The sequence below is a fragment of the Leptopilina heterotoma genome, unplaced genomic scaffold (assembly GCF_015476425.1).
Source record: "Leptopilina heterotoma isolate Lh14 unplaced genomic scaffold, ASM1547642v1 Lhet_206, whole genome shotgun sequence".
NCBI lineage: Eukaryota > Metazoa > Arthropoda > Insecta > Hymenoptera > Figitidae > Leptopilina > Leptopilina heterotoma.
The window spans coordinates 979,999-993,865 of NW_025110922.1; the positions used below are offsets into that span (position 1 = coordinate 979,999).

The 13,867-nt window shown below is 33.6% G+C and overlaps 1 protein-coding gene across 3 annotated transcripts in view; it reads left to right on the forward strand.

Annotated features, from left to right (window-relative positions):
* Positions 1 to 336: 336 nt before the first annotated feature.
* Positions 337 to 13,867, forward strand: part of LOC122501221 (insulin-like receptor) — a 68,578-nt gene continuing 55,047 nt past the window's right edge. The window contains exon 1 of one of the 3 annotated variants that reach the window (XM_043610528.1): positions 337 to 562. The gene's annotated coding sequence lies outside the window, so the exon portion shown is untranslated. Of the gene's footprint in view, positions 563 to 1,653; positions 1,835 to 2,033; positions 2,563 to 13,867 lie in introns of those variants that run through there. The other 2 variants (XM_043610527.1, XM_043610529.1) reach the window with 2 other exon arrangements.

Here is a 13,867-nt window from a genome sequence, read left to right on the forward strand (position 1 = left end):
ATCGCGCTACTTGAGCCACCAGCGCCTCTGCAGTTAGTGACGAGAACTTTCGTTATTAGTGTACCGAAATAAGACACTGGCGTGCCCCCACTGTGCGAAACACTACTGACGCGTCGCACGCAGCAGAGCCGCTTGTCCAGTTGTCGACTGCACCCGATTGGCTAAACTCTGGGACCCTCGGGCCAATGAGCGGACGCGCTCACGAGTGGGGAAAGTGGGGATAACTGTGTGCGTAGTACGCCAGTGCTTGCACGCGCCATCTCTATGGTAATTAAAGAAGCTTCTTGACCAGTTAAAGGGCAATTGAATTATTATCTTTTTTATTAGTGTCATGTTATTTGTGTTATTTTCTATTAAATTTTTAATTTAAACCTAGATTACAATTCGTAGAAAATTGAATAATACAAAGTGTGAATAAAAATTAGTGCGTAATTGAATAGATTTGAGTAAATTGGATGGAGTAATAGCACTTCGTATTTTCATTATCAGGAATATCAGTCGGATCAAAACAAGAGAAAATTTGAGGTTATGTTACAGGAATAACGAGAATAACTGTAATATTGTAAGTACTTAATACCATTTCCATATTTTTTAAGTATTTTCCAATTAAAAGTTTGGTAAAATTTTACAAAGAGAAATTGTCATTCAGTATTCTATCAATTTGTGTTTTTAAGATAATTACTATAGTAAATTGCTTTCTATTTTTGTGACATAAATTTCAGAAAAGTCATTATCATTATTAGTGAAATATTTTGAATATTGTCGCATGAGAAATGACTATAAAAATGTCAAATTTATAACTATAGTTAAATAAGTTAATAAAAAATTAACAACAATTATTAAATTAATATTTGTGTCGCCCTATGAACAAAGGTATCTAAGAATCAAAGCACTTTAAGGTTATGTTTGTTTTAATTTTTGCATTCATTAAAAGTTTCTGAATAATTATGAAAGACTAAAATCAGTTTTTATTCATTATTTTACATGTAATAAACATTTAAACAGGTTTTATATTCAGAGTTTGATCGTTTGATATAAAATTACAAACATAACCTCAAAATTTTTGTTCTTTGTACTTTTTTCGAAGTGCATCACCTGCGTCACATTTGCTTTTTGTTAAAACCGTTATTTAATAGAAAATAATAATGAAATTAGTTATAAAAAAATATCGAAATTATATTCTTTTGACATAACATAATATAGAAGTTAATTAAAGGTTTAACTTTGTAACAAAATAATATGTCCCCTGCAGAGAGGCAACAACGCTACCTGTATGTATTATAGGTAGCGGAGGAAGAGAGAATTTTTCTTCCACATTTAAAATTTTTTTCCAATGCTTATTATAAAGAGAGTCGTTTACAAACACTAATTTTTTACTATTTTTTCAATAATCATCATTCTTTGTCTAAACGAAATTAATTTATTCTCTATAAATACTCGAAAAATGAAATTTAACAGAGAAATAATAATTTTTCTGTTAATTTTCATAAATATTGGTAATTTTCCCTTTTACGTCTAATGTACTTGAAAATGGCTTTTATTTTAAAAGCAAAACTATGTTCTTTTTTGCAAAATCGTGAATTATCGCTTTTCGTAAATATTGTCTACAAGGGATCTTGCATACTACGCCCCTGTAGTCCAGCTGACTCGTCTCGTTGCGATGTGTAGTTGTGTAGTGTTTGCTTGTTTGCCGTGCAGTGAACTGCGTATTTATTATACGTCTCGCGTCGTTTGTGTGTTTCAAGTACAAGTTTCACGAGTTTAAACAATTTTCTGTGAAATAAAACAGTTGAATTGAAGGCAGTCGATTATCCCGAAGAAAGCACCTGTCAAGGTAAAGAAATTTGCAACAACAATAAAAACAATATTACCTGTAAATATATTGTAGCCACGTGGGCAGTGTTGCCTTTTAGTCTCTTCTCTGACCTACTCGAAAATCGTCTAAAATAAGATCACATCAACAAACAACATTCTAACCTCAAAATTTGTTAGAATTTTAATAATATAAATATACAGCGTATTGGAAAAAGGAGACTGTAAACAAAACAAAGATGAGAGAGAAAGAATTTGTAGCAGGGATCGTTGAATGAGGGGAATAGTGGAGGAGGCAAATGAGGCGTAGCAAGAGGAGGAAAGAAAAGAGCGAAAATGACGCCAAGGACCTCGTTTATAGTTTTCTTTTTTATTTTTTTTTTCTAAAACACGTGCTTTTTGATGATTGGAACAAATTTTGTTGACGCTGAAAATTATCGACCACCCACTTTAGGGAGAGAATCGATTTATTCCATTGTCGTTGTGTATATATGCCGGGTGTCCAATGGTGCGACATAACAGATAATTTTCAGAGGTTATGTGTTTTGTGTGGAAAGTGTTAGAAGTCGCTATAGTATATACAAGGGAGAAGATGTGTTGAGAAAAATGTCGTCGCTCGCGTCTCGCACGTGGATAAGGCTGGCGCTTTGATTTTGATTGCATCTTGTGTGCATTCGTCGTACGAGGCGTAAACAGAGGCCGAAGTCCCCTGAGAGAGCAAAATAGTATCGAGGTTGTAAACAAGTGCCTGTGAGTATGTGTGCGCATGGATTGCTGTGCCTCTGGCGCGTGACGTAATCCATTCAGCATTACTACGCAATACGAGACGCGGCATATCCTCGCGATCAGTTTCCCCTCTCTCTCTTTCTCTGTCCACTGGACGTTCAGTTATATGTTTGTATTGTGACTTTCATGATTTATATGCAGCCAGGAAGCGGATGTGTGTAGGATAAAAAAAAGCTTATTTTCTCATGATTAATCATCTGAATGATATTCTAGCAATTTCTTTTATATAAAACGTGAGTTCCTTGGGGAAACAACTGGTGAAATTTTTTGTTTTTCAAGAAGTCGATTTTCCTTCTTTAGGAGTGTGCTCATCCTCTCTCGCTCTCTCTCTCCCTCTCTCGGTTGCCTTGAAGTCGTGACCCCTGAGATGAGCCGCCTCTTTTCGGAGACGCATTTTTCCAAGAAGGGAAAGGTTAAGTTGTTTGTTTCTCGTAGAAGCATTGCGCCGTGTCGTGAAGTCGATTTACGAGAGAATTCCTAAACAATCTTGTAACTGTTGAAGATAATGACTAATTGACTAAAGTGTAAATTCGGTAAAGAAAATTTTCTCTATTTTTTTTTGTGGTAGAAGTAATTTTCTCTCATTGACAAACTTTCAATTTTCTGTTTGTTTTACTCGCTGGGGGGAAATTAATACAACTTGGTGTGTGCGGTTGAATTTTATTTATGTAAACAAAGATTGATTTATGATCGTGTTTAATATTGAGGAATTGTTCTGCAATTGTTTGCTGGCCCTTGAATTAAAGAACTACGTATATATAGAGAGAGAGTTCACTGCGTAAATTGTGAGTTAAGAATATAGAACAGAATCGACGTATATATTTGCAGTCGACCTCCACGTGAAAGCGTTATCGAACCAGCAAAGTTGATTGTTCGGCTTGTTTTGGTTCTTGCCAACGCTTTGCTTGAGGTTTGTTGTTATTGTTGTGCAATTTCTATAACTAAATTCGTTGGGAAATTTTCAATTTAGTATGCTGCATTACGAATCAATGATGATGAAAAATGATTTCGTCTTATCTCTCTCTCTCTTTTTCTCTCCTTCTCTCTTATTTTTGTAGCCTTTGGGATTGGAAGAATATTTAATGAGAATTTATTAATAAACACATCCTGTTATTTAAATTTAAAAAAAATACTACGCTAGAGATTCTTTAATATATTTTTTTTTGAATGTATCGTTTTTTAATTTCGGTTTTTCCGCAGTAAAGTAATTCTAGAGATTTAGGTGAACTTTGAAAATAAGTGTCAGTGCTTTTAAATAATTAATTTTCTTTTATTAATTCTGTTTTGTTGCCACAAACTTGTTATAATATTATTATAAATTTTTTATTCTTTTATTATTAAAATTATTATTATTATTACATTGAGTAAAATACTTCTTGACAATTTTTTTTCGTTTCTCGACGTCGTGATTTCAATTTATTCTTCGTTTGTGTTTCAAAATACATAAAATATAGAAACTGAATACAAAATTAGGAATATTTATTTTTATGTAAAATTTACACTTTTTGGTTTAATTTGAACGAAATTTTGTCAGAATTTTGTTTTGATTCTTTTCTATAAATATTTCTTATTATTTTGTCTTTCTTCTATTGTTGAGGTTTTCGTTAGGCCATCAAATCAATTATTGGTTGTATTGCATCAGCCAGTTTCAGATGCACATTGAGCTTCATGTGTCTACTTAAACCCCGTATTGAAAAGTTATTTCGAAATGAGCAAGCTATTTTTGTTGAAATTCTATTTGCATTGTTAAAAAAAGAATACTATAAATAATTGTTGACATCTTTTTGTTTCTTCTTGTCACTGTCATTAGAATTCAAATCGAGTGAACTAAATAATTGTTAAAATATTACATAATTTTCATTTCAAATGGTATACGCAAATAAATTATCTGTTATTTTCTTTTCTTTTTTTTAATTGTATATATACGTTCTCTGTTATTGTCTTGGAATAAATTTCTATTTAAATAATTTTTCGTCGTTGCGAATATTTTCAGATTTTAACTTTTTAATTTTGAATTTCAATTCTTTAATTTTCATTCTTTAATTAATTCTTTAATTTTAGTTCTTAAATTTTAATTCTTTAATTTTTATTTTTTAATTTCAATTTTTGTATAAACATTAAATTTTTTGCTGGAATATTTTGAGAGAGGAGAAAAAGAGTTGCGCTAGAAAATGTTTATAATAGAATTTTTTTCTTTTTTCATACGAATTGCATAGTTGGACGAGTTCTTTTATCAAATATCGTTTTAGAAAAATGAAAAGTTGACTATGAGAATTGTATTTCTAAAATAGTATCGAATAATCTAGCAAAGGGGAACTATTGTTGTCTTTTTATCCTTGAGGCAGGTATCAATTTTCCTTTCATTCATAAGAGTATCCTCCTGAATTTATAACCATATATTCTTTTTATAATTCTCAGAAAAAATAAGTGAACGCTTATAAGGAATGTTAGCTTGAAAATTATGTTGATACTGTTATTTACAAAATCATCTATAATAATACAAGAAAAACAACCTGCAATTAATTATAATTAATTTCCGACCTTTCTTAATATTAGTTCAAATTTTCCGAATTTAAATTATTTTTTTGTATTTTCTCTACAATTTTTAAACAAATATTTTTCTATATTTGAATATTTTCGGAAAATATTAAAAATTTTAAAGAATAATAAAATTGTTCATTAAAATTTGGAAATGGTATCTAATTTTTTTAATTATTTGACAATTCTATATTTCACGTTTAAAAATTATTATGATTTTTGTGAGATAATTTTTATAATTAATAAACTGAAATTTACAGTAATGAAATAAGAAAAAAAAGTAAATAAATAAACACTCATGTTTCAAAGACAGTTTTAAAAATAAAAACTAAGTAATAAAATTAAACTTAATGAGCAACATATTTCATGATAACCTCGTTTACCCATTAGCTTGTGTTACATACATTGAACTTGCAACATTGTAGCAATTTTCTTAATCATTTTTTTCTGAGAATGGCCGATTGCGATAAGAAACTACATTTATACACATTATTACTTTATTTTCACTCTACATGTCGGTTGATATCTGAAAGCAAAGGAAATGAGAAAAAATTCATATATATACAAAGTTGCATTCAAATATTCGAGACCAGAGATAATAATCTTGGCATATGAAATTTTATTAAACGTTTTGTGTAAAATGAATATATATATATAGGTGTAAAATATTCACTCTAAGAGTAGCTTTACTAACTTTGTATGCTATAATGTTTAATATTTATAACTACGCCGTCATTTATACGGTTGTACGTGAAAAGGTATAATTTATGTAAATAAAGAATTCGCTTGCTACAGAGGGAGAGGTGCATTTTACCCTTTGGGATTTTGTTGCACAGTTTGACACCTTGCGGTAATATTTTATCGTATCTTGTACCATAATTTCGAGTATCGAGAGATATCTGCGATTCACACAATAATAGGGATACAATTTGTAAAAAGAAAGAAAGGGAATTTTTAATTATTTCTCTTTTTTTGTCCCATATTTTTTGAGTTAAATATTAAAAATTCAGCACCTGGTTGTCTGTGATACATTTCACGAAATTTATTTCTCCGGGGTATAAAGTTTCTTTTATGAATATTAAAAGTTTCACGCGTTAATAATAATAATTACCGGTTTTTGTAAAGTCGTTATCCTTTTTTTATTTAACGAACAATTTTTACTGAAGAGAAATAAATTTTCCTAATTTTAGAAAGAAATTTTATTCTTTCTGACAAAAAGAAAACAAGACATAATCATTTTTTATTGGAACAAAAGGGTTTTGTTATAAAAGGTCCAAAAAAATAGTTTTCCTCATACCAAATAAAACTATTGAAAAATGAATTTCACTTATCAATTATTTTCCGAGTTTTGTTAACAATATTTTATTCTACCCAAGTGCGAAAACCAACGCGGCCCAACACTGGCCCAGTATTGGCAAAGCTGGCATCGAGACTTGGCAGACAATATTGGCCCGACTTTGCGCCGACTCTTGTGGTGTTAACCGCGGTTGGACGTCGGCAGCCAGATCTCGGCAGACATTAATGGCCCAATATTGGCAGCTAGATCTCAGCAGACATTAATGGCCCAGTATTGGCTGCCATTACTCCCCCAGTGTAGACAAAATTAGAAAAAAATAAATTTTTTTTATTTAATTAACTAATTAATTTATAACATTTATACGGCTTATTTCCCTAAATTAAACGCAAACCTACAAATATTTGAAAAATTCTTACCTCTTGCGGGGATCGATACCTGAACCTGACGCACCACAGCCTAACACTCTGACCACTCTGCTACTCTGACTTGAAGTCGAGGAAGCAAAAGGGTTCTTATAAGCTACACTACACTGGCCGATACTGTGCCATTATTGGGCCGAGCTACGTCCCAATTTTGGCAATTATAATTTGCCATCATAGATACAAAATGATAGACATTAATGTGCTATTCCTGGGCCAAGCTACACCCCAATACTGGCAATTATAATTTGCCATGAAAGATACAAATTTTTTGCCATTAAAGTGCCAATAATGTGCTATAATGTCCGATCTTTGTGACATCACTGGCAATTAAATTTTGCCATTAAAGATTGATCAACTTTGCCAATATTGTGCCGTTATTGAGCCAAGCTACTCCCCAATACTGGTAATTATAATTTGCCATGAACGATACAAATTTTTTGCCATTAAAGTGCCATTAATGTGCCTTTAATGGGCCAATCTTCGTCACATCATTGGCAATTGAATTTCAAAAAATTTTAATATCAAAATTCATGGCATATTTTTAATATTTAATTATTATCTAAAAATTTGACTAGAATCCATTTTGAAATCAATTTTTACTAGAAAATTCTACAAGAATTTAATTATTTAAATGCAAAAATAAATAATTTATTGAATAACTAAATGTTTCTTAAAATTGAATTATGAGAATTAAATTTTAAAAAACATTCATTTATTCAATAAATTTTCTTAAGGAAATAATTTGCATCATTTTTATTTCTTAATTACAATTGCTTTAAGAAAAATTCAAAGATTTTTAAAAAATAAAGGAAAAAAATGTTTATAAATTCTATTTGTCAATTGCAAATATTAATTGAAAGTGAAATTGAAAATTTCTTAATTTTTAGATAATAAAGGAAAAATTTTACTCAAAAAAAGGTTTCTGTTACATTTATTTACGAATTTCTTTAATTGTAAAATCCCAGGTGCGAATTTTGGTCGGCCGCCAGAGTTGGAAGGTCGGGCGCAGGTCGGCCCATCTATGGCTGCCAATAGGTCGGCAGCCAAAGTCGGGCCGACTTTGGTTACTGTTTCCACCCAAGTTTGGGCCGACTATGGGTGCCAAAGTTTAGAGAACCTAATTTTAGTTGGTCGGGCCGACTCTGGCCTCAGTCGGGCCGATGGTCGGTAAAACTATGGCAGCCAGAGTTTAGAGAACCTAATTTTAGTTGGTCGGGCCGACTCTGGCCTGAGTCGGGCCGATGGTCGGCTAAAGTATGGCAGCCAGAGTTTAAAAAGGTTAATTTCTGTTGGTCGGGCCGACTTTGGCCTGAGTCGGGCCGATGGTGGGTTAAACTATGGCAGCCAGAGTTTAAAAAACCTAATTTCATTTGGTCGGGCCGACTCTGGCCTGAGTCGGGCCGACGGTCGGTAAAACTATGGCAGCCAGAGTGCAAAAAACCTAATTTCACTTGGTCGGGCCGACTCTGGCCTGAGTCGGGCCGACGGTCGGTAAAACTATGGCAGCCAGAGTGCAAAAAACCTAATTTCACTTGGTCGGGCCGACTCTGGCCTGAGTCGGGCCGACGGTCGGTGAAACTATGGCAGCCAGAGTTTAGAGAACCTAATTTTAGTTGGTCGGGCCGACTTTGGCCTGAGTCGGGCCGATGGTGGGTTAAACTATGGCAGCCAGAGTTTAAAAAACCTAATTTCAATTGGTCGGGCCGACTCTGGCCTGAGTCGGGCCGACGGTCGGTAAAACTATGGCAGCCAGAGTGCAAAAAACCTAATTTCACTTGGTCGGGCCGACTCTGGCCTGAGTCGGGCCGACGGTCGGTAAAACTATGGCAGCCAGAGTGCAAAAAACCTAATTTCACTTGGTCGGGCCGACTCTGGCCTGAGTCGGGCCGACGGTCGGTGAAACTATGGCAGCCAGAGTTTAGAGAACCTAATTTCACTTGGTCGGGCCGACTCTGGCCTGAGTCGGGCCGACGGTCGGTGAAACTATGGCAGCCAGAGTTTAGAGAACCTAATTTCACTTGGTCGGGCCGACTCTGGCCTGAGTCGGGCCGATGGTGGGTTAAACTATGGCAGCCAGAGTTTAGAGAACCTAATTTCACTTGGTCGGGCCGACTCTGGCCTGAGTCGGGCCGACGGTCGGTGAAACTATGGCAGCCAGAGTTTAGAGAACCTAATTTCACTTGGTCGGGCCGACTTTGGCCTGAGTCGGGCCGATGGTGGGTTAAACTATGGCAGCCAGAGTTTAAAAAACCTAATTTCACTTGGTCGGGCCGACTCTGGCCTGAGTCGGGCCGATGGTGGGTTAAACTATGGCAGCCAGAGTTTAAAAAACCTAATTTCAATTGGTCGGGCCGACTCTGGCCTGAGTCGGGCCGACGGTCGGTAAAACTATGGCAGCCAGAATGCAAAAAACCTAATTTCACTTGGTCGGGCCGACTCTGGCCTGAGTCGGGCCGACGGTCGGTGAAACTATGGCAGCCAGAGTTTAGAGAACCTAATTTTAGTTGGTCGGGCCGACTTTGGCCTGAGTCGGGCCGATGGTGGGTTAAACTATGGCAGCCAGAGTTTAAAAAACCTAATTTCACTTGGTCGGGCCGACTCTGGCCTGAGTCGGGCCGATGGTGGGTTAAACTATGGCAGCCAGAGTTTAAAAAACCTAATTTCAATTGGTCGGGCCGACTCTGGCCTGAGTCGGGCCGACGGTCGGTAAAACTATGGCAGCCAGAATGCAAAAAACCTAATTTCACTTGGTCGGGCCGACTTTGGCCAGAGTCAGGCCGTTGGTCAGTTTGAAGTTGCAGCTTATAAAATCATTTTTGTTCTTAGGCTTTCATGTAAGCGTAGCGTAATGGTTAGCGTGTTAGACTTCGGTGCGTTAGGTTGCGAGTTCGATTCCTGCGAGCGTTAGAAATTTTAATTTGTATTTATGTGTAAGATTGCGTTTAGTGTTAAGATGTATACAATAAACAAATAAATAATGAATAATAATAATTAATAATAATAATAAATAATTAATAATTTTTTGCAATCGGTCGGCCGACTTTTGGCTGCCAAGGTCGGCACGACCAAGGTTGCCAAAGTGAATCCGACCTTCTTTCTCATGGTCGGCAAAGCTTTGGCACCCCTGGTCGGCCCGACTTTGGCAACCATAGTCGGCACGACCATGTCAGCCACTGGACGGCGGGTGTTACAATTCGCTAGTTCGGCCGACCTTTGGCTGCCAAGGTCGGCACGACCATGGTTGCCAAAGTCAAGCCGACATTCTTTCACATGGTTGGCAAAACTTTGGCACCCCTGGTCGGTCCGACTTTGGCAGCCATAGTCGGCCCGACCATGTCAGCCACTGGACGGCGGGTGTTACAATTCGCTAGTTCGGCCGACCTTTGGTTGCCAAGGTCGGCACGACTATCCACTTGGTCGGCGCGACCATGGCCCGACCAACTTTTCGCACCTGGGATTATTTGAAAACATTAATAACTTCTTTTTTAAATTAATACTTAATTAAACATTTTCAAAAAAATTAATTCTTTAAAATTAACAGTTAAAAATATAGAAAATTCAAAGTTTCAAATATTTTAATTTGAATCCTTTTCAAGCTTATTCAATTATTTAAATACAAAATAAATAATTTATTGAATAACTTAATGTTTCTTAAAATTAAATTCTTATAAAAAATTTTACCAAATTAAAATGCCATTAATGTACCTTTAATGGGCCGATCTTCGTCACATTACTGTCAATTGTCTTTTGCCATTAAAGATTGATCAACTTTGCCGTGAATGTGCCGTTATTGGGCCAAGCTACGCCCCAATACTGGCAATTATAATTTGCCATCAAAGATACAAAATGTTTGCCATTAAAGTGCCACTAATGTGCCATTAATGGTCCGATCTTCGTGACATCACTGGCAATTGAATTTTGCCATTAAAGATTGATCAACTTTGCCAATATTGTGCCGTTATTGAGCCAAGCTACTCCCCAATACTGGTAATTATAATTTGCCATGAACGATACAAATTTTTTGCCATTAAAGTGCCAATAATGAGCCATTACTGGGCCGATGGTCGGCGCATCACTGGCAATTGTCTTTTGCCATTAAACATTGATAAACTTTGCCATGAATGTGCTATTATTGGGCCGAGAGCTGGCCCAGTCTTAAAAAATTTGAAATTGTGACCATCAGCGCCATCATTGGCCCAGTAATGGGACGTTTTGGACACCAATAATGGCCCAGTAACTACTGCCAATTCTCGGCAGACATTACTGCACCAATGATGGGCCGTTTTTGCAGTCTTGGCATTTCGCACTTGGGTAAGTTCATTATAATCGACGCACGCACGTGACCCTTTTCACCATAAATAAAATGTATAAAAAATAATGTTACGACAAAATAAAAAGAAGATTTTTTCTTTAGTTGTGAAAATATAGGACAAAATAGATAAAAAGAAAAATATCACACTCTTCGTTTCTATATAAATTGTGCGACAATAGCGTGAGTTTATCAGAAATTAACGGACACAAATCAACTGTGTCTCTATTTTTCGAGAAATAAAATTCTCTATTCAAGTTTAACTGAAAACAAGTTCCACACAAAAGTGAATTGAATATTCATTGAATTTGTTTTTCTGCCAATTAGTGTTCATTGAGCTTAATTATTCAAGACTTTTACCAACATATATAAACGAGGTTTAATGATTCTGGCATTATCAACAAGGAATAAAAGCGTGGTATATATGTATACAATACACACAATGCACATATATATCACGCACAAAATGAAATAACAATGGTTTTATTTTTCAATGAAATTTTAATAGTGACAAGAGATTGCTTTTAAATAATTTCTATATAAAATACCATTATATTATATATAAATATAAAATTTATATTTGACGTGCAGTGTGTGAAACATGTTTATTTCCGCAAAATAATTAGCTGATCAATGATTAAACCAGAAGAACCAGTTATTTCCTTCCTGCCCGTGCAGAAATTTTGACCGGGGCCAGGTCGGGACAAACCGGGCCCCGATCTGGCAACCCGACCTGGCCCCGGCCTGGTTGAAACACTAAAACCGACCGGGGCCATGGCACTTTGCCCGATCTGGCCGCCCTGTCGGGACCCGGTCGGGGCCATGGGATTTCCCCCGATCTTTTCGCTACCCAGGTAGAATTCCAATACTGACTGCATTTTATTATATTAAAGCTTGTTATTTGATTATTAAAGAATGGGGAGTATTTACTTCAATATTAATGATTATTATTAATATTTTTGTAGTAAATAAACTTTTATGAGTGTCATTAAAAATGTAAATAGTTATTAGAATTGCTTTTATTGAACTAAGTTTTTAAAAAAAATATTTTTCTTATTTTCTTTCATTAATTTAGACAGACTATCTTATTTAAATTAATAATTATTTATAATTATTATTATTGTTAATAATTATTTAAACCTATACTTTATGTAACATTATTAAGAATTATACACAAAACACTTAAAACTAAGACGGAAAAATATCGCACGCACGGGGGACCGAACCCTAGACCTCGAGGACGCAAGTCGAATACACATACCGCATAGCCACGCAAGCTTGGAAGCGACCTCGCTTAAACTTCCTTTAGAATCATGGGACCGTTATATACAGTGCTATCATAATAAATTGACTGTATCGTATTTATTTATAGAAAAATTATTAAAAATGTATGTTATATATATATATATATATATATATATAAATTAATATGTTTATCATAATAATATGGTAAAAATTATTAATTTAATTATTTATTCTATATTATTTATAATTTAACTATTTTTTAAAATAATAAAAATTTTTTCATTATTAATAATTCACAATAATACTAAAAATTATTAATTAATAATAATTTATTTTTTTGCCTTAAACATGGAATTTCAATTTAAGTGTGAAAAACAATTAAGAGTTTTTAAGAGTTATAAATGTCAAAAATAATATGTTAATATTATAACCACAAAAAAATTTAACATTTTAGGCAATATTTTTGGTTATCACCATGATAACATCGACAAATGGTTCACCCTCGACAATTGGTGCGTTTGTCCTATTGTTTTAAATTAAAGGAGAATAAATTCTTAAGACATCCCTCGAGGACAATTTTTGAGTTTTTAATTGTTTATAATTTTTATTTTCAAATTTCAATCAAAGTTAACAAATTAACACAATTTTTTAAAAACGGACGTTTATTTTCTTATTCCGTTACTGCACATGCTCTAAATCAGTTCAAATTAATCCAATATTACCAGCAGACAATTAAAAACCCATAAAGTAATATATTTCAATTGTCATAAACAACATTAATTAACAAATAGTTAACTTATGATCCTGTCCAACAGAAAATTTTTGTTGCAAATTTTCTTTTTTACTTAGGTTCTTTTAAAGAATATATGTCTTTTTTGCTTATAATATAACTTATTTAAATATTTAATATTATATATCCGTGGTCTTTTAACATTATCTAAATAAAAAAGTAAACGTGAAAAAAAAATTTTTGGTGGAAAGGAACAAAAATTAACTATTTGTTAATTAATATTATTTGTAACCATTTAAATAAGTTATTTTTTAAACAAAAAGGACACATATTTTTAAAATGAACTTAAATTAAAAAGTAGACGTGAAAAAAAATTTTTTTGGTGGACAGGAGCATAAGTTACATAACTATTTGTTATTTAATATATTGTTTACAACAATTTAAATAAGTTATTTTTTAATCAAAAAGGACAAATATTCTTTAAATAGACTTAAATTAAAAAGAAAATGTGAAAAAAAAATTTTTAGTGGAATAGGAATCAATGTTAACTATTTGTTAATTAATATTGTTTATAACAATTTAAATAAGTTATTTTATAATCAAAAAGGGCAAATATTCTTTAAATGAACTTAAATTAAAAAGAAAAGGTAAAAAAAACATTTTTTAGTGGAAAGAAATCAAAGTTAACTATTTGTTAATTAATATTGTTTATAACAATTGATATAAAT